At 38.3% G+C, this 21,536-nt stretch overlaps 2 pseudogenes across 2 annotated transcripts; both read left to right on the forward strand.

The window, feature by feature from the left end:
• Positions 1-1,129: 1,129 nt before the first annotated feature.
• LOC137724296 (TMV resistance protein N-like) lies at positions 1,130-7,955 on the forward strand (annotated as a pseudogene). Its single transcript, XR_015952262.1, has 9 exons — positions 1,130-1,205; positions 2,048-2,113; positions 2,671-2,746; positions 3,272-3,960; positions 4,044-5,145; positions 5,245-5,523; positions 5,836-6,906; positions 6,969-7,528; positions 7,678-7,955. The product of XR_015952262.1 is annotated as a TMV resistance protein N-like (transcript).
• LOC137727861 (TMV resistance protein N-like) lies at positions 2,072-21,108 on the forward strand (annotated as a pseudogene). Its single transcript, XR_015952261.1, has 9 exons — positions 2,072-2,113; positions 14,969-15,051; positions 15,523-15,607; positions 16,721-17,411; positions 17,498-18,602; positions 18,704-18,982; positions 19,298-20,384; positions 20,427-20,480; positions 20,521-21,108. The product of XR_015952261.1 is annotated as a TMV resistance protein N-like (transcript).
• Positions 21,109-21,536: the final 428 nt, after the last annotated feature.

Here is a 21,536-nt window from a genome sequence, read left to right on the forward strand (position 1 = left end):
TATACATATGATTTTATTGTTGTTCTTTCTCCGTCAATTATTCAGTGTTACTTGTTTTAGAATATATAGATAAAATAATGAAGTTGGGAAAAAATTTCACGTAATCGTAGAATTGTAACGAATATCTGCAACAAAACAAAACAAAGGCATAAAGATGTTAGACTTTGTCATACTGGTGTCTCGTATGCCTAAATTAAGACTTGGAAGATGAACGAGAATTAAAGAGCTTAGGGTTTCTTGTAGAGGAAGTGGTCTTTACTTTACAAAGTTTGGTTAATTATTCGGTGTTAATTAACATTTGAAAGATAATCATTGATGATGCCTCAATCTCAACCAATTTCTCTCCATTATTTCATATATCGTTTTCATATTGGTTTTTGTGGTTTTTTTTTTGTTGGACTAGGATTCTCTCTCCCTCCTCTTTCTATACGCTTCCATCCCATCCTCTCATATTCTCTATTTTGTCTTTCTCTTTCCATTTTTTTGCCTTTCTTTTTTAGGAACCGAAAGGCATAGATTGCCTTTCTTTTCCTAACAATACTTGGCTGCTAAATTTTCAGTGGCCATTCCTACTTTTATCCAATTAAATTTGAACATATGTTCAAATAATTAAAATTATAAGCATAAATTAGACATGTATCTAACTCTAATTCGGTGAATGTAGAAATGGCTGTCAAGTTTTCAGCAGTCAAGTATTGTTCTTCTTTCAGTAGCCAATGCCTTATAATACTGGCTCCTTGCTGCCTTTAACATAGTCATCATGTGACTGAAACCATTTTTATTTATCGAAAAAAACATTGGCTTCTGTCAAAGTAAACGGTTCAATCGGAATGAGCCACAAAACTCAACAGGCCATGACGATTAATTGTTTGGAAATTTAACGGAGAGTATGAGATATTTAACATATTTTAACTGTTAAATAGTTCAACATAGATCATCCTAAAATTTTAGTTATTTTACTCCTATTTAGATAAGTAATCATACTAACGTTTTTTCGTCAAAGAAATAATTCACTCAACATTATCACCGACACTGAACCGTGTGGTCCCCACCACCTTCACTACTAGTATAAGTACCCATCTCCCTCCCATTTATTTCCTATCCTACCCATCTGAATTTCTTATATTCCTACAACTTCGTTGCGAGAATTTTCAGTGTGATTTATCTGCTTCTTGCCTTGCCATTTGTCACTTCTCTCTACTTGTGTAAGTTTGTGTTGATTCTGTATTTTGTTTGATAATTCTCCAAGTCCTTGATCTCTTTTGCTTAATATACATTTTCAATTACCAAAACAAGATTTAAAGTTTATATTTTCTTTTTCCTGCTCATTTTTGTTCACTCGTTCATTGAATACTTATTTTGTTAGCATAACTCATTTTTCAATAATTGGATATGATTCAATAACTTAAACTAAGTTATCAAAGACTGTAAAATCAAATCGAATTGTTAAATATGTGTTGATACTAAGCCAAGTATCTGATGACAGCGAATCTGTGTGGTTACGAATAAAAATTGCATCTTGTAATTACCAAGAGAAGATTTATAGTTTCAAATTCTTTTCTTAAATTTTAGAACATTAGATACTGGAGCGCGGCGGCACTGTAGCTTTAGCTAGAGTGCAATTTCATTAGATAATTTGAATTTATTTCCGCAATTGCCATTTTTCCTTAAAAAAAAATTTGGATTTCATTAAGACACTGGCTCTCATCTCCCCATCCAGGCTCCTCCTCCTTCCTCCTCCTCCGTTCGACAGCATCTCCTCCGCCCCTTCTCCTGGGTATTTTTTTTCATCTCTATTTTTCCCCAGAACTCTAAGAAATTACTAACGAGAACGTCCTCTCACTGAAAAACCGCGAATCTGGTGTACATTCGAAGCGAATCTTAATCCCAGAAGATCTAATCTTTGGGTACTCTTTCCAGATTTATAATTTTGGCTTTTTATTTTTCTAATTTTTTAGGATTTTCCACTATCAGCCTTTTTCTCTCCTAATCTTAGAAAAAAACAAAAAAAAAAGTACTTCATTTTTTTCCATTGTGTGATTTGCAGGGTTTTTTCTGATGGTTCAAATACGTTCCAGGAATCAGCTTCGGAACAAGCAATGAGTCTTCCAAGGTTAATTTTCTTTACTTTTTTTTATTTTTTATTTTTATCTTTTACTCATATTGCATAATTTGTTCAAGGAGAATTTATGGAGCTTTCTGAGAGGTATTAACTATTTACTATTCAGTAAAATTTCATAATGTAACTTCTGGAAATGTAGAGAGCAATGCAAGGGTTCACAGAAAAGATTGTGGGACTGATTAGTGATATATGTTAAATTTCTGAACCCCTAACTGTTTGTTTGTTTTTCATTTTTCTATTGATAGAGATATATAATCAAGAAGGAAACATTGTCAAGAAATTCAAAAAATTAAGAAAAAGTCGGATGATTTGCGTTGAACTAATAATCAAATGGTTGTTGGATTTTGATTTCGCAAGAATGCTTTGAAAAGTTTTTTCCTCTGGGATTTGATGATTTCATTCCACGTGATTTTGCATTCCATCTGTAACATTCAATTGTTGATGTGTACACCGACTCTTAACTGCTTTGATTTTAAACATCAGTGCATGGATTTGTGACAAATTTATGTAAACTTTGATGATTGGATGCACTTGTTTTTTTCCCTTAGATAAGTGCACTGGTGGTGATATTTTGAATGCAGGAAAGTGGAGATGATCTTCGGATAAAAAGAAAAACTTGCCCAGGTACTTCAACTTTCCATTCTAATAACTGGCATTTTATTTTTCTAAATGTTTTACGCATAGAGAGAGATGAATTATGTACTATGAGGATCAGATTTTGTTCCTTAGACTTTGGTTGCTTGAGGTTTTGATTGTTTAAGTTTGAACGTTGGTGAATTTCGATTGTGTTTTCAGTTACATAATACTAATACACTAAATGTATAAGGTCTGATCAGTTACAAATGAAACAAGTTTTTATTCCCAATCGCTTTCCTTATCATTTTTCCTTAATGGGTTATCGATTCCTGGCTTTTGAACTGTTTTTACAGATAATGGTTTGCTTGAACATTTTTCTTTACTCAAAGTTTAATATAGCTACTTAATTAGGTGACATGTTTAATATATCATTTTATCAGACTCACTATGCAGACAATTTATTAATCGAAATAGTGATGCTATAAATTTAGACACAGAAGACTAACACACATTGACAAACTCTAAGATATAGATTAGTCCAATTTATTAATCGAATTTGTGTTGGTATAACAGGGGACCTTTATATCTGCAAATGGTTGTTGGGTTGGAAGGTCTGCTCTCAAAGAAGAACAAATCAAGAATAGAGTGAAACTGTGCTTCTTGTTGATCTTCTATCGTTTTACCTGTTCATTCAGTTACTGTTTGCAGTACCCAATTTACAGCAACTGTTTTTTCCAATGGCATTGACTTGGAGCACCCAAAGAGCCTCTTCATCTTTTCTTTCAAATGATTTAGCTCCTGGATGGAAGTATGATGTGTTTTTGAGTTTCACGGGTGTTGACACCCGCAGGGGTTTTGTATCCCATTTATACCATGAATTGTGCAAGTGCCAAGGAATTACGACTTTCTATGACGATCGAGAGCTTGAAAGAGGAACAAGTATTTCTCCAGAGCTCCTAAGTGCAATCAAAGCATCGCATACAGCAATCGTTGTTCTCTCTCCAAAATATGCTCATTCCAAATGGTGCTTGGACGAACTCACAAACATTGTTCAATGTATGGAAGCCAGGAATTCAATTCTGCCGGTCTTTTATGAGACAAATCCATCTGACGTAGGCAATCAGAGGGCGTCTTTTGCCGAAGCCTTCACTGAGCATGAAGAAAAGTTCATTAGTACCGAAGACAAAAAGAAGGTGACCCAGTGGATATCTGATTTGAAAAAAGTATCCAAAATTTCTGGGTGGCAATTCGAAGAATTTCAAGTAAGCATGCATATTTGAATGTTTCATTGTTCTTACTTTGGTGCCCCTGTTTGGTTAACTTATTATACTATTCTTCCATCCAGCTCTGAAAGGCAGCTAATTGATGACATTGTCAATTGCGTGAGGAGGAAAGTGCAAGCTACATGCACGCTATTAGATTCCTCACAGAAGTTAGTCGGAACTGATTCTGCACTCGAGCAACTAAGTTTGCTATTAGCTCATGATGCAAATGATGTTCAATTTATTGGGATAACTGGGATGGGTGGCGTAGGCAAGACTACTCTTGCTAAGCTAGTTTATGATAAAATCGTCCATCATTTTGAAGTTCACTGCTTTCTTGAAAACGTTAGAGAGGTTTCTGTAACAGAGCCTACTCTAGTTCGTCTTCAAAAACAACTTTGCCCAATCTTGAAAGAAAATATTGAAGACGTTAGAGACCAACAATGGGGAATCCATTACACGAAGAAATGCTTATGCAACAAAAAGGTTCTTCTTGCACTTGATGATGTGGATCAAGTAAACCAGCTACAAGTACTAGCTGGAAAGAAAGATTGGTTTGGCATGGGAAGTAGAATTATCATTACAACTAGAAATCAACGTCTGCTGGTCGAGCATGACATAACATCGTGTCATAATGTCGAGGTATTAAATGATGCCGAAGCACTTGAGCTGTTTAGCCTGCACGCCTTTAGAAAAGAGCAACCTGAGGAAGATTTTTTGGAACTGTCTAAGTATTTCATTAATCATGCTGGAGGCCTTCCATTAGTTCTTAAAACCTTGGGTTCTTCTTTGTATGCGAGAGGTCAAGGTGCATGGAATAGTGTACGAGATAATCTAAGGAAAATTCCTATTCCAACAGTTTTTGATTCACTCAAAGTTAGTTATGATGGACTAGAAAAGATGGAGAAGAGAATTTTTCTCGATGTTGCGTGTCTCCACAAAGGGAAGCCCACGACGGAAGTATTGCGGATGCTAGACAATTCATTTGGAATTTCTAGTAGTAGTATGATAGATGTACTAATTGAGAGATCTCTCATATACAATGGTTACGGAAACGGGATATGGATGCATGATTTGATACAAGAAATGGCATGGGCAATTGTTCGTGAAGAGTCTGAAGACCCTGGTCTACGGAGTAGGTTGTGACTTTCCGATGACATTTTTTATATACTCATGACCAATACGGTAAGAAGTTAAATTCCAAGTTTGAAAGAAGATACGATTTCTTTTTACACTAGTAGACTTGATTGTCAAATTAATTTATCCTTTTTTCTTAATTGTTAGGGTTCGAGAGCAATTGAAGCTATATCCTTATGCCCGCCCAAAGTAGAAGAGGTGCCCCAATGGAATTGCAAAGGCTTCTCTAAGATGCATGGACTGAGGTTTTTGGAATTCAATAATTTGATATTTTCTTCAGGCCCGAAATTTCTTCCATGTTCCTTGAGAATTATAAATTGGAGTCGGTATCCTTCCAAGTTTCTTCCAACCAGCTTTCGCCCGTACTTGCTTATTGAACTTAACATGCCTAATAGCAATCTTGTTCGGCTTTCGGAGGGAAAAATGGTAAGAGTAATATTAAATAAATCCCCAGTACTCATTTTCTAATTTTGTCCAATGATACTTTAACACATATTTTATTGTTTAAAAAAATAATGGACATGTTAAAAACAAGAACATGTGACATTTTTTTATTGGACCAAAAAAAAAAAAATAGTGGATGTACTCGCTAATGAGTACCTAATTATTATCCATCCTTGAATAAATGCGGTTTAAATTACAAAATAATCATTTACTTTTTATTTATTTATTGTTTTGAATAAATTTTAAGATTGTAGAAGCCAAATATATGATAATGAACCTTACGTTGTTGAATAGGACTTGCCCAAGTTGAAATATCTCAATCTTGCCTCCTCCAAGAAATTGATTAATACCCCAGATTTCAGTGGTTTTCCAAATCTTGAGAAGTTGGATCTTTGGGATTGTAAGAATTTAGTTGAAATTCACCCATCTATTGCATTCCTCAAAAGACTTGAAATTCTGAACCTTAGAGGATGTGAAAGCATTAAGAGCCTCCCAAGTGAGTTTGAAATGGATTCTCTTAAATCTTTATTGCTTGTTGGCTGCTCAAATGTGAAAAAGATACCAGAATTTGGGGAGCAGATGAAGAATGTGTCCACGATTTACTTAGATGGGACTGCGATCGAGAAAATACCTTCATCAATTGGACATCTGGTTGGCCTTAAACATTTGAGTCTACGTTGGTGCAAAAATCTCTTAAACCTTCCAAGGGCTATTTGTAATTTGATGTCTCTTGCATATCTCGATGTGATGGGATGCTCAAAACTTGACAAATTCCCAGGAGACATGGATCACTTAAAGCTTCTTGGATGTGGAGACACAATGACAGAGCCGCTTGTGGGTATGAAAAATCTTGTAGGGCTATGTTTTAAATGTGAACTACATGTGTGGGACCGTTTCCTAGGACTTGGAAAGAGTTGTCCGGATCCTCCTTGTTGGGGTTTGGTGTTGTCTTCTCTAAATTGTTTTTGCTCTATGAGAGAGTTAGATCTAATAGATTGTGAACTTTGTGAAGGAGATATCCCAGATGATATTGGTTGTTTGTCCTTTTTGGAAGAGTTGTGTCTCGACAGAAATAATTTCGTCAATCTACCTGAAAGCATTAGACGCCTTTCTAAGCTCCGGTATCTTGGTTTGGAGGGGTGCAAAAGCCTTCAAGAATTGCCACCTCTTCCATCAAATGTGTATGTATATCTAGATAATTGTACATCCTTAAAAAGATTGACAGATGCATCCAAGTTGAGCAGCAGATTCACCAATTTGTATGACTTTGACTTCACTTGCAAGAATTGCATTGCATTGGTTCAAGATGAAGGCTGGATTAATACAATACTCTCAAGGATTCCAAGATTTGTCGCAAAATATGAGGTACTCTCTCTCTCTCTCTCTCTCTCTCTCTCTCTCTCTCTAAAATAGTTCTTTTCTTACAGGTATCGTGTGCAAGTCCCGGCGATAAGGTCGGAGACCTTGTATTGCCTGGAAGTGAAATTCCAAAGTGGTTCAGTAATCAGAGTGTGGGAAATTCAGTAAATGTGAAGCTTCCACCACCATCATGTACCGACTGGCTGGGGATTGCCTGTCTTGTTTTTCAAGATCCTAACCAAAACTTGGCCAATCGACCTGCTTATATTGGTCATGTCATTGAGCTTTTAAATAACAATTTGCGTCATAACACATGGTCACTTCTGTCGGAACATCTTTGGGTATTTTATTTGCCTCGTAAATATTGTCATGAGGAACAATTTTTATTCAGAACTTACATTTCAGATGTGAGACAATACGCAGACTTCAATTGTGTGAAGAAGTGTGGGGCTCGTTTGGTGTACAAACAAGATTTGGAAGAACTAAACCAAACATTGACAATCCTGAAATGAACACATGAATATAGTGACGAGGAAGCTTCAAGTGGACCTGTAAGTGCTAGCTTCAACGACACAGAACAAATCCACAAAAGACATTGTTACTAGTCACCATCTTATAATAAATGCAGGCAAGTCCCCATCAATTTATCCCATCAGCTTTGTAGTCTTAAAAGATATTTTCTGCTTCACCATCTTAGTCAATGGATCTAATCTCACGAGTTATAAAGAACGAAGAAAAATCTGCTTAATTTCTCATTGCAATAGTTTTTCATTTCAGTCCCCTGTAAAGTCAGTTGCATCATAAACTTGGGAAGAATTGGCAAAGCTGGAGTTGAAGCAGGACCGTGGGGTCGGCCTCCATGTTTCTTCCTGGTACAAGAATGAACCACGAGGTTCATTTTCTGAAGACACCGGGGAGTTGAATTTATTTTTAACTAATGGAAAAACACTGTTGTCTTGATCTGCAGTCATCTATTGTTGTACAAACAACAAAATTCGAAAGGAGTATTTGGATGAAACACGAAACTTAATTCAATCTTTCGAACATCATTTGAATTATTAAGTCCATCAGCTTATAACAAAATGCTTGAGACCATGTCAATCATGATAAAACAGACAAGGACACTCAGCATTTCATTACTATAAGACATCAAACACAATTTCAGACTACAAATTCTGCAACAAGAAGCTCCTACTTTCTCTTCCACAAACTGCACTGAAATCCTACTAATTGTGAGGTTACTTGATCTGCTACAAGTTTTGTGCAGTAAACTTGTAGTTTAATTTGAAGAAATGGTTTAGCTCATTCTTTTAGCATCAAGTGTTGTTTGAAAGCGTCAAATGTGAAACTAGTTAATTAATTTAGAAACATTTGACAAAACAAACAATTCAAAGTGACAAAAGATTTATATTGATTTGACATAAGTTTACATCTAGTGCAAAGACGGTAAAGAAATTTTACTAATAACCAATGGAGATCATAAATAGAATTTTAACACCCAATAGTTCTCACTCAAGCAAAATATAAATGGAGAAGATGAAAATACATAATCTCCCAAAAGCCAAAAAATGTAGCGCCAATATCTTGAATGTGTAATTGCCCAAAACCTTTTATTTTTCTCTTTGCTAATGGGAACCAAAAGAAAAGCATCCAATGCCTTAAAAATGCTGCCCCCCCCTTTTTTTTTTTTTTATAGAAAAACTAATGAAAATGATTTGAAAACTTTGAGTTTTAACGATAAGGACAAAATAAAGGATAAAATGAATATTACCAGGATTGACCTTTTAGTGTAAAAATATGATTTTTCGTTACAGTGAACAGTATCATAAGCTTTCGTTAAAGTTTCCTTTTTTTTTTTTTTTTTTTTTTGCCGGCCTTTGTTTTTAAGGAGCCGAAAGTCATAGCTTGCCTTTCTTTTTCTCTTTGGTGATGCGAACCAAAAGAAAAGCATCAAATGTCTTATAAAATTGGCTCCTTGCTGCCTTTAACATGGTCATCACGTGGCTTTCACATGGAGCTATTAACAGCCAATCAATTGGCTTCAGTCAAAGTAAACGGCCCAGTCGGAATGAGCCACTAAACCCATCTGTAAGCATCGGCTAAGACGATCAATTGTTTAGAATTTTAACCAAGAGTAAAAAATATTTCAAATATTTTAACCGTTAAATAGTTCACCATAAATTATCTTAAAATTTTAGTTTTCTTACTCCTGTTTAAGTAAATAATCATACTAACTTCTCTTCGTTAAAGAAATAATTCACCTAATACTATCACCGATATTAAATAGTGTGATCCCCACCACCTCCATACCAATATCTCCCATTTATTTCCTATCCTACACCTCTGAATTTCCTATATCCCATTTATTTCCTATCCTACACCTCTGAATTTCCTATATCCTACAAACTCGCTGTGAGAATTTTGAGTGTGATTTACCTACTTCTTGCCTTGTCATTTGTCACTTCTCTGTACCTGTGTAAGTTTGTGTTGATGCTGTATTTTGTTTGGTAATTGTCAAAGTACTTTCTCAGCGTTTTTGCTGTTACACGTGTTGGTTCATTTTGCTTCCAGAACGAATCTCTCAAGTTCTCTCTCAGAACCACGAAACATCCTCATCCGTTCGACAGCATCTCCCCATGCAGGCTCCTCCCTCCTCCTCCGTTCGACAGCCTCTCCTCCGCTCCTTCTCGTGGGTATTTTTTTCATCTCTATTTTTCCTCAGAACTCATGAGAAACTACTAACGAGAACGTCCTCTCACCGAAAACAGCGAATCTGGTGTACATTCGAAGAAAATCTTAATCCCAGAAAATCTATTCTTTGGGTACTCATTCCAGATTTATAATTTTGGCTTTTTATTTTTCTAATTTTTTAGGATTTTCCACCATCAGCCTTTTTCTCTCCTAATCTTAGGGGGGGAAAAAAAGTATTTCATTTTTTTGATTGTGTGGTTTGGAGGGTTGTTTTCTGATGGTTGAAATATGTTCCAGGAGTCAGCTTCTATTAAGTTTGATGTTTTGTTATTCTTATTTTGAACTGCTGTAATAGCAGTTGATGTTATATATACATCTTACACACACGCATGCATTTAAACAATTGCATGTAATAAACAACCATAAGTAAAAAGGTGGCCTGCCCATGCTGCAACACATCAGAGCATGTGTTCCTCCTGCTGTAAAGGTGGCGTGCTGTCTGACAAGGAATATGTGCAGTATTCCTTCTGTCCAGGTCACATGGGCAAGTTCTCTCAACACTCCCCCTCAAGTTTGGAATGAATGTTGATTATTCCTAACTTGCAAAGCAAAGTCGTAAACTGGTGTAAGCTCAGTGGCTTTGTGAAGATGTCGGCTGGTTGTTTCATGGTTGAGATGTGAGATGTCTCGATCATTCCACTTTGAACCCTTTCTCGTACAAGGTGGCAGTCAATCTCTATGTGTTTGGTTCTTTCGTGAAAGACCGGATTCGAAGCGATGTGAAGTGCCGCTTGATTATCACAATATAGCTTGACTGGACGTTTATGTTTGATACCCAAGTCTTGTAGAACAGATTTCAACCAAGTGACTTCACAACAAGTTGCTGCCATTGAACGATACTCTACCTCTGCACTAGAACGTGACACAGTATTTTGTTTCTTGCTTTTCCAGGAGATCAAAGATTCTCCAAGAAATACACAGTATCCGGTGGTAGAACGTCGTGTGTCTCGACATCTGGCCCAATCCGCATCACAAAAAGCATTCAATTGAATTGGACTTCTTGCAGAAAGAAAAATACCTTGCCCTGGTGTGTGCTTAACGTATCGTAAGACTCGCTGGGCTGCCTCCAAGTGTGGAGTTCGAGGCTTCTCCATAAATTGACTAAGAATATGGACGGCATACACCAAATCAGGGCGCGTGATTGTCAGGTAGATTAGTCTCCCAACAAGTCGTCGATAAGAGGAAGGATCAGTAATCCATTGTCCTTCGTCCTTTCTGAGTGATAAGTTTTGCTCCATAGGAGAGGTGGCTGGTTTTGCGCCAAGATGACCTGCATCCTCAAGTATTTCAAGAGCATATTTTCGCTGTGAGAGGGTGATCCCCTTGCTAGAGCGAGCAATTTCAATGCCCAAGAAATATTTTAATTGGCCAAGGTCTTTCAACTTGAATTGCTTCATAAGAAAAGACTTGGTATCTTCAATTGCTTGTATGTTATTTCCTGGCAAGATAATATCATCAACATAGACAAGGAGGGCAGTGAATTTACCATCATGGTTTCGGACGAACAATGAATAATCTGCCTTGGATTGTTGATAGCCGGCCTTTCGAAGAGCACAAGAGAGTTTGATAAACCATTGACGAGAGGCTTGCTTAAGCCCATACAAAGATTTATGAAGTTTACAAACTCGTGTCTCCCCCTTTCGTCCGAAACCAGGAGGTAAGGACATGTAGACATCTTCTTCAAGATCACCATGGAGGAAAGCGTTATTAACATCAAGCTGGTGGAGGTGCCATTGTTGGACCGAGGCAACAGCAAGGAGTAGACGAACTGTAGTCAATTTTGCAACCGGAGCAAAGGTCTCTCGATAGTCTAAGCCTTCAATTTGGCTATAACCTTTGGCAACCAAGCGTGCTTTATATCGCTCAATGGATCCATCGGATCGAAATTTGATTTTGTAAACCCATTTACATCCAACCGGCTTCTTGCCAGGGGGCAAGGGTTGCAGAGACCATGTCCTATTCGCAGCAAGGGCTGCCAGTTCTTCTTCCATAGCGAAACGCCAGTGAGGGTCGCGTATAGCCTGTGAGAATGAGCTGGGTTCTATGGCAGCTGAAATGGAAGTGGTGAAAGCACGATGTCGAGCAGATAAACGATCGTATGTGAGGACATCAGACAAAGGGTAAGGAGTACCTGGTACTTTGGTCAACGCCGAGTGAGATGAAGGGACGGATCGAGAAGGGAGGTTGATGTCGATGTGATATTGTTGAAGATAACCAGGTGCATGAGTGGGTCGTTTAAGACGAGGTGGTGAGGTGGAAAGAAAAGGAGATGAAACCGAAACAGGACTCACCGGCGAAGAAGAGGATGGATCGACGGAATCCTGCTCCAGTAGAATGGACGGATGAATGATGGGATCATCATAGACAGTATCTTGAGTATGTGGAAACACAAGTGGTGAAACTGCAGCAGAAGATGAAAAAGGGAACACATGTTCATGGAAAATAACATCACGGGAGATAGAGATTTTACCCGTGTGAAGGTCGTAAACTCGATATCCCTTTGTGCCATATGGATACCCAAGAAAAAGACACCGTGTGGCTCTTGCATCAAATTTTGTGGGACGATGATGGTGGGTGGAAGAAAAACATAAGCAACCAAACACTCGCAAATGTGCATACGCTGGCTGTTTGTGGTGAAGTATTTCATATGGTGATTTGCCTTGAAGAAGAGGAGTGGGAGTCCGATTTATGAGATAAGTGGCAGTGAGGATTGCATCACCCCAAAATTTCTTAGGAAGATGAGATTGAAAAAGTAAGGCTCTAGCAACATTGAGTAAGTGGCGGTGTTTGCGCTCTGCTACCCCGTTTTGTTGGGGAGTAGAGACACAACTTGTTTGATGGAGAATCCCCTTATCTGAAAAAAAATGGGTCATAGAAAATTCTGGACCGTTATCACTACAAAGAACCTTGACTCGTTTGGAAAATTGTGTTTCAACAAGGTGGATGAAACTGATGAGATAAGATCGTGCATCTGATTTGTGATTCATTAAATAAACCCATGTGCATCTTGAGAAATCATCCACAATAGTTAAGAAATATTGTGCCCCTGTGATAGTGGGAACATGGTAACCTCCCCAAATGTCAACATGAATTAACTCAAAAGGAGCCTTTGTGGTGATAGAACTCAAAGGAAAAGGAGCACGTGTTTGTTTGGCTAATGGACAGATCAAGCAATCATCAATGCTGCAAAAATTCAAATTTTTAATGCAAGTAGAGAGATGCCGTAAGGTCTTGTTGGAAAGATGGCCAAGGCGTTAATGCCAAAGCTGAGAAGAAGAAGAGGCAACAATTGACGCTGAATTGCACCTGGTTTTCATCACATTATCAAGGTAGTAGAGTCCTTCTCGTTCAGTTCCCGTCCCAATCATCTTCCCAGATCGTTGGCCCTGAAGTAGACACATTTTATCTGTGAAGATGACAAAGCAAGATGAGGTATTAGTGAGTTTGCTGACAGAAATTAAATTCAGTTTGAATGATGGAACACAAAGCACGTTGTGAAGGGTGAGATCATTCGAGAGATGAACTGTGCCAATATGTGTGACATCGGCAAGTGCATGATTGGGTAAGTGCACTTGTCGATTGTATACCAGAACACTTGTGGTCATTAAGCTTGGTGAGCAGACCATGTGGTCTGTGGCGCCTGTATCGAAAATCCAGTCCCTTCCCTTATTGAGAGCAGGAGCACAAAAAAACTCTACTTGACAAGTTATTCATAGTAGAGGTGGTACCGACATGATTAGATGTGGAGTTGAATTGACTCTTATCAAGGAGTGCAAGCAGATTGTGATATTGCTCGGAAGAGTCAGTTGCCATGTCGGCAGGCAGTGTGCAGTGGCTGTGCTTGGCTGTGCTCTGCGGCTGTGCTTAATGGCTGTGACAGGTAGAGCAGCGACGATGGCTGTGTAGCAGCTTTGCGACGGCAAGGCAGTGAGTGCCTTGAAGATTTTTTTTTTTTTTAACACATCGTACGGGCAAACTTGAAGATTGTATCTATTAAGTGCACTAGTTGCAGTGCACTGGTTGCTGCTCACAGTATAGTAGCGAAAATCCCAACGGCCACAGACCCGGCGGCGGAGAACCTATTCAACACGGCACCGTTAGCTGGAAGGGGAGCCGCGTGAACCAAAAGCAGGCGTAGAAGCCGATGGTTCCGTTGACAACAAAGAATGCATACGATGCAATGAGCATGTATCCGAAGTATAAGAGGGCCGAGACCAGCTTTGTGATTTCAAGCTTTGTGAAGAAGTAGAATGTGGCGTAGAGGAAGAGGCACAAGTCTCCGGCGGCTGCTCCAACTCCCAGCAAGAGCAAGAGCAAGAAGCCGAAGCACAAGTCTCCGGCGGCTGCTCCGACTCCGGATGTGAGGTTTGATCTCCACCACCACAAATAATCCTCGCTGCACAACTGGAAGTAGCAGAGGACGATGGTGATCTCGGCGAGCGACGGTGAGGGCGAGGGCGGCGAGGTAGTTGACACGGAAGTAGGAGTAGTTCTTGCGAACGCGAAGGCGGATCGGTCGAGGAGCTCGGACCAGGGGCGGCGCTGGGCGAGGCCGTTGCGGCAGGTGTCGGAGATGTGGTTGATGAAGGCGCGGAAGGCCGGGAACTGAGCAGTCGATGGTGAGGTGCTCGATGGAGAAGGAGCAGCGGCAGTAGGGAACTGAGCAGCAAATGCAGGGGTGACTGCAGCCTTGATGATGTTTGTAGTGTTGCCAGCAACGCCTAGGCCCGAGAAAACAAAGTCATCAACTTTGCAGGGCTTTTGCAAGAGTAGCCTGCAGGGCCGTCGGGAGCTGTGAGGTCTGCAACGCAGAAGTCCTGCACAGCTGCATTAACAGATCACAGTATAGCAGCGGAAGAGTGAAGGCAGAGCAGAGCAAATCCTTTGCTCTGATACCATATTAAGTTTGATGTTTTGTTATTCTTATTTTGAACTGCTGTAATAGCAGTTGATGTTATATATACATCTTACACACACGCATGCATTTAAACAATTGCATGTAATAAACAACCATAAGTAAAAAGGTGGCCTGCCCATGCTGCAACACATCAGAGCATGTGTTCCTCCTGCTGTAAAGGTGGCGTGCTGTCTGACAAGGAATATGTGCAGTATTCCTTCTGTCCAGGTCACATGGGCAAGTTCTCTCAACAGCTTCGGAACAAGCAATGAGCCTTCCAAGGTTAATTTTCTTTACTTTTTTTTTTTTTTTTACCTAATCGTGCATAATTTGTTTTAATGAGAATTTATGGAGCTTTCTGAGAGGTATTAACTATTTACTATTCAGTAAAATTTCATAATGTAACTTCTGGAAATGCAGAGAGCAATGCAAGGGTTCACAGAAAAGACTGCGGAAGTGAAAAATTGTTTGAATCCCAGGGTGGTCCCATCATTCTCTCTCAAGTATATGAGCCCTTTTGAATTATAGTAATATATGTTAAATTTCTGAACCCCTAACTGTTTGTTTGTTTTTCATTTTTCTATTGATAGAGAAATATAATCAAGAAGGAAACATAGGCCAGAAATTCAAAAAATTAAGAAAAAGTCGGATGGATATGTGTTTGTATTGTATATTGTTTTCATAATGATTTGCGTTGAACTAATAATCAAATGGTTGTTGGATTTTGATTCCGCAAGAATTCTTTGAAGCATTTTCTTTTGGGATTTGATGATTTCATTCCACGTGATTTTGCATTCCATCTGTAACATTCAATTGTTTATACGTACACTGAATCTTAACTGCTTTGATTTCGAACATCCTATTGTGTCACTCAGTGGCATGGATTTGTGAGAAATTTATGTAAACTTTGGTGATTGGATGCACATGTTTTTTTCCCTTGTATAAGTGCACCGGTGGTGATATTTTGAATGCAGGGAAAGTGGAGATGACAATTGTTGTTGTCCTTTTTATTTAGAGCAAGTGGAAATGATCTTCAGATAAAAAGATAAACTTGCCCAGGTACTTCAACTTTCCATTCTAATAACTGGCATTTGATTTTTTTTAAATGTTTTACGCATAGAGATGTGTACTATGAGTATCAGATTTCGTTCCCTAGACTTTGGTTGTTTGAGGTTATGATCGTTTAAGTTTAACGTTGATGAATTTTGATTGTGTTTTCAGTTATATAGTACTAATACACTAAATGTATAAGGTCTGATCAGTTACAAATGAAACAACTTTTTATTCCCAATTGCTTTCTTTATCATTTTTCCTTAATGGGTTATCGATTCCTGGCTTTTGAACTGTTTTTTGGCTGTGGGTGCTTTGTATTTCTGAGCTTCAAGGCATAAAAATTTCTGAAATGCAGGAAAAGGGGAACAAGATACTTTTAGTTCAATGGGTTCTATGCGTTCTGCATTTCTTTTCATGGGGGTACGAATTGCCTTATCAGTGCTGCCAATTGTGGCTATTTAGAGGATAGTCTTTTACAGATAATAGGTTGCTTGAACATTTTTCTTTACTCAATGTTTACTATAGCTACTTAATTAGGTGACATGTATAATATATCATTTTATCAGACTCACTTTGCAGACAATTTATTAATTGAAATAGTGAAGCTATAAATTTAGACACACAAAACTAACACATTTATTGACAAACTCTATGATGCAGATTAGTTCAATATGCAATTGTAAAGCTCACATCTAATATGTCATCAAATATCTTGATATTGTGTGTCTAAATAGTTTTATTGAAAAAGAATCTGGACGTTATTTGAACTGCCCATTGTTATAAAAAGATCTGTATACATAAGTTTATAATTATCAAAAGATTGGCGCTGTTCAATTGCTCATTGTTCAAAAGATAGAGGTTCTTGAAAGCTAGATTTATACTTACATCCATAGTTATCACAAAGAAAGCGCGTATGCCTGATTTTTTTTGTTAACTACGTTTTCTAATCTTTGGGGTTTAACTAATTAAACTGGCATGCCTGTAGTTGGACCTTGCTTTGTTTATAGTCTATTTTGGGGTTTTATTCACACACATACATATATAACTAATTAAATTCTGTTTGTCAATAATTTTACTCACTTAATTTGCTAAGAATTGGTTTACATTTGGATAATATAGGTGTTGGTATAACAGGGGACCTTTATATCTGCAAATGGTTGTTGGGTTGGAAGGTCTGCTCTCAAAGAAGAACAAATCAAGAGTAGAGTGAAACTGTGCTTCTCGTTGATCTTCTATCGTTTTACTTGTTCATTCAGTTACTGTTTGCAGTACCCAATTTACAACAACTGTTTGTTCTGATGGCATTGAGTTTGAGCACCCAAAGAGCCTCTGCATGTTTTCTTTCAAATGAATCAGCTCCTTGATGGAAGTATGATGTGTTTTTGAGTTTCCGGGGTGTAGACACCCGCAAGGGTTTTGTATCCCATTTATACGATGAATTGTCCAAGCGCCAAGGAATTACAACTTTCTTTGACGATCAAGAGCTTGAAAGAGGAACAAGTATTTCTCCAGAGCTCCAAAGTGCAATCAGTGCATCGCATATAGCAATTGTTGTTCTCTCACCAAACTATGCTTCTTCCAAATGGTGCTTGGACGAACTCACAAAAATTGTTCAATGCATGGATGTCATGCCAATTTTTTATGACGTGGATCCCTCCGACGTAGGAAATCAAAGGGGGTCTTTTGCCAAAGCCTTCGCTGAGCATGAAGAAAAGTTCATTAGTGCTGAAGACAAAAAGAAGGTGACCCAATGGAGAGCAGATTTGAGAGAAGTATCCAAGATTTCTGGGTGGCATTTGAAGAATTTTAAGTAAGCATGCATATGTGAATGTTTCGTTGTTCTTCTTGCTTTGGTGCCCCTGTTTGGTTAACTTATTATGCTTTTCTTCCTTCCAGGTGTGAAAGAGAGCTGATTGATGACATCGTCAAATGCGTGTGGAGGAAAGTGCAAGCTACATGCACGCTATTAGATTCCTCACAGAAGTTAGTCGGAACTAATTCTGCACTCGAGCAACTAAGTTTGCTGTTAGCTCATGACACAAATGATGTTCGATTTATTGGGATAACTGGGATGGGTGGCGTAGGCAAGACTACTCTTGCTAAGCTAGTTTATGATAAAATCGTCCATCATTTTGAAGTTCACTGCTTTCTTGAAAACGTTAGAGAGGTTTCTGTAACAGAGCCTACTCTAGTTCGTCTTCAAAAACAACTTCTTTGCCCAATCTTGAAAGAAAATATTGGAAACGTTAGAGAACAACAACGGGGAATCAATTACACGAAGAAATGCTTACGCAACAAAAGGGTTCTTCTTGTACTTGATGATGTGGATCAAGTAAACCAGCTACAAGTACTAGCTGGAAAGAAAGATTGGTTTGGCACGGGCAGTAGAATTATCATTACAACTAGAAATCAACGTCTGTTGGTCGAGCATGACATGACATTGTGTCATAATGTCGAGGTGTTAAATGATGCCGAAGCACTTGAGCTGTTTAGCCTGCACGCCTTTAGAAAAGAGCAACCTGAGGAAGATTTTTTGGAACTGTCTAAGCATTTCCTAGATTATGCTAGAGGCCTTCCAATAGTTCTTAAAACCTTGGGGTCTTCTTTGTATGCGAGAGGTCAAGATGCATGGAATAGTGTACGAGATAATCTAAGGAAAATTCCTATTCCCACAGTTTTTGATTCACTCAAAGTTAGTTATGATGGACTAGAAAAGACGGAGAAGATAATTTTTCTCGATGTTGCGTGTTTCCACAAAGGGAAGTCCAAGACGGAAGTATTGAGGAAACTAGACAATTCATTTGGAATTTCTAGTAGTAGTATGATAGATGTACTAATTGAGAGATCTCTCATATACAATGGTTACGGAAACGGGATATGGATGCATGATTTGATACAAGAAATGGCATGGGCAATTGTTCGTGAAGAGTCTGAAGACCCTGGTCTACGGAGTAGGTTGTGGCTTTCCGATGACATTTTTCATATACTCACGACCAATTCGGTAAGAAGTTAAATTCCAAGTTTGAAAGAAGATATGACTTCTTTTGACACTATATTAGACTTGATTGTCAAATTAATTTGTCCTTTTTTCTTAATTGTTAGGGGTCAAGAGCAATTGAAGCTATATCTTTATGCCTGTTCAATGTAGAAGAGGTGCCCCAATGGAATTGCAAAGCCTTCTCTAAGATGCATGGACTGAGGTTTTTGGAATTCGCTAATTTGATCTTTTCTTCAGGCCCCAAATTTCTTCCATGTTCCTTGAGAATTATAAATTGGAGTTCCTATCCTTCCAAGTTTCTTCCAACCAGCTTTCGCCCGTACTTGCTTACTGAAATTAACATGCCTTATAGCAATCTTGTTCGGCTTTGGGAGGGAAAAATGGTAAGAGTGGTATTAAATAAATCCCTAGTCAGTACTCATTTTCTAATTTGGTCCAATGATATTGTAACACATACTTAATTATTTAAAAATAATAATGGACATAAAAACAAAAACATGTGACATTTTCTTATTGGACCAAAACCAAGAATGAGTCTAGAGAGTACTCACTAATGAGTACCTAATTATTATTCATCCTTGAATAAATGCTATGTAATTTACAAAATAATCATTTACTTTTTATTTATTTATTGTTTTGAATAAATTTTAAGATTGCAGAAGCCAAATATATGATCTGAACCTTACGGTGTTGAACAGGACTTGCCCAAGTTGAAATATCTCCGTCTTCGCTTCTCCATGAAATTGATTAATACCCCAAATTTCAGTGGTGTTCCAAATCTTGAGAGGTTGGATCTTATGTATTGTAAGAATTTAGTTGAGATTCACCCGTCTGTTGCATTCCTCAAAAGACTTAAAAGTTTGAATCTTAGGGGTTGTGAAAGCATTAAGAGCCTCCCAAATGAGTTTGAAATGGATTCTCTTGAATCTTTCTGGCTTGGTGGCTGCTCAAATGTGAAAAAGATTCCTGAATTTGGGAAGCTGATGAAGAATGTGTCTGAGATGATCTTAAGTGAGACAGCAATCGAGAAAATACCTTCATCAATTGGACATCTGGTGGGCCTTAAGGAGTTGGGTCTAATGGATTGTAAAAATCTCTTGAACCTTCCGAGGGCTATTTGTAATTTGAAGTCTCTTAGACATCTCGATGTGGGTGGATGCTCGAAGATTGACAAACTCCCAGGAGACATGGATCACTTAGAGAGGCTTGATTGTCGAGACAATGACAGAGCCGCTTGTGGGTATGAAAAATCTCAGATTTCTAGTATTTGAGGGATCGGGCGCTAAAGCAAGGGAGCAGTGGGGCCATCTCTTGTCATTTCGACTCGGAAAGAGTCGTCCTGATCCTCCTGATTGGGGTTTGGTGTTGTCTCCTCTAAATCGTTTACACTCTTTGAGACAGTTATATCTAGTAGATGTTGAACTCTGTGAAGGAGATATCGCCGATGATATTGGATGCTTGTCCTTTTTGGAAAGATTGGATATTAGTGGAAATAATTTCGTCAGTCTACCTGAAAGCATTAGACGCCTTTCTAAGCTCAAGTATCTTGGTTTGGAGGGGTGCAAAAGCCTTCAAGAATTGCCACCTCTTCCATCAAATGTGTATGTATATCTAGATAATTGTACATCCTTAAAAAGATTGACAGATGCATCCAAGTTGAGCAGCAGATTCACCAATTTGTATGACTTTGACTTCACTCGCATGAATTGCATTGCATTGGTTCAAGATGAAGCCTGGATTAATACAATACTCTCCAGGATTCCAAGATTTGCCACTCATCATGCGGTACTCTCTCTCTCTCTCTCTAAAATAGTTCTTTTCTTTCAGGTTCCGCAACCACATTCCTGGCCAAGTGACATTCGATTTGCCACTCATCATGCGGTACTCTCTCTCTCTCTCTAAAATAGTTCTTTTCTTACAGGTTCCGCAACCACATCCCTCCAGAGTGGCTCCAAAAGTTGTATGGCCTGGAAGTGAAATTCCAAAGTGGTTCAGTAATCAGAGCGTGGGAAATTCAGTAAATGTGAAGCTTCCGCCACCTTCATGTACCGACTGGCTGGGGATTGCCTTTTGTCTTGTTTTCCAAAACTTGGTCTATCCAACTGTCCCTTATCATTCTGATTACATCGGTATTTGGTTGTCAAAGAGATGCGAAAGTAGTAAAGTAGGGTCTTGTGTGTCAGAACACCTTTTGGTATTTTATTTCCCTCGTGAATATTGTCCTCAAGAACAAATTTTATTCGAAACTTACGTTCGTGGTTTTAAAGAAAAAGCAGACTTCAATAGTGTGAAGAAGTGTGGGGCTCGTTTGGTGTACAAGCAAGATTTGGAAGAACTAAACCAAACGTTGAAAATCCTAAAAAGAACACATGAATATAGTGACGAGGAAGCTTCAAGTGGACTTGGAAGTACTAGCTTCAAGGACACAGAACAAATCCACAAAAGACATTGTTACTAGTCATCATCTTATAATAAATGTAGGCAAGTCCCCATCGATTTATCCCATCAGCTTTATTGTCTTTAAAGATATTTTTTGCTTTGCCATCTTAGTCGGTGGATTCAATCTCACGAGTTGTAAAGAAGAAGAAAAATCTGCTTAATTTCTCATTGCAACAGTTTTTTATTTCAGTCCCCTGTAAAGTCTGTTGCATCATAAACTTGGGAAGAATTGGCAAAGCTGGAGTTGAAGCAGGACAAATACTATCCAATCGCCGTGGAGTCGGCCTCAATGTTTCTTCCTGGTACAAGAATGAACCACGAGGTTGATTTTCTGAAAACACCGGGGAGTTGAATTCAAATTTTTATTGAAAGAAAGAACTGACGTGTTTCAGTCTGTTTTTGTAACTAATGGAAAAACACTCTTGTCTTGATCTGCAGTCATTTGTTGTTGTACAAATAACAAAATTCGAAAGGAATATTTGGATGAAACTCGAAACT

The sequence above is a fragment of the Pyrus communis genome, chromosome 10 (genome assembly GCF_041283825.1).
Source record: "Pyrus communis isolate YQ-2024b chromosome 10, ASM4128382v1, whole genome shotgun sequence".
Classification (NCBI taxonomy): Eukaryota; Viridiplantae; Streptophyta; class Magnoliopsida; order Rosales; family Rosaceae; genus Pyrus; species Pyrus communis.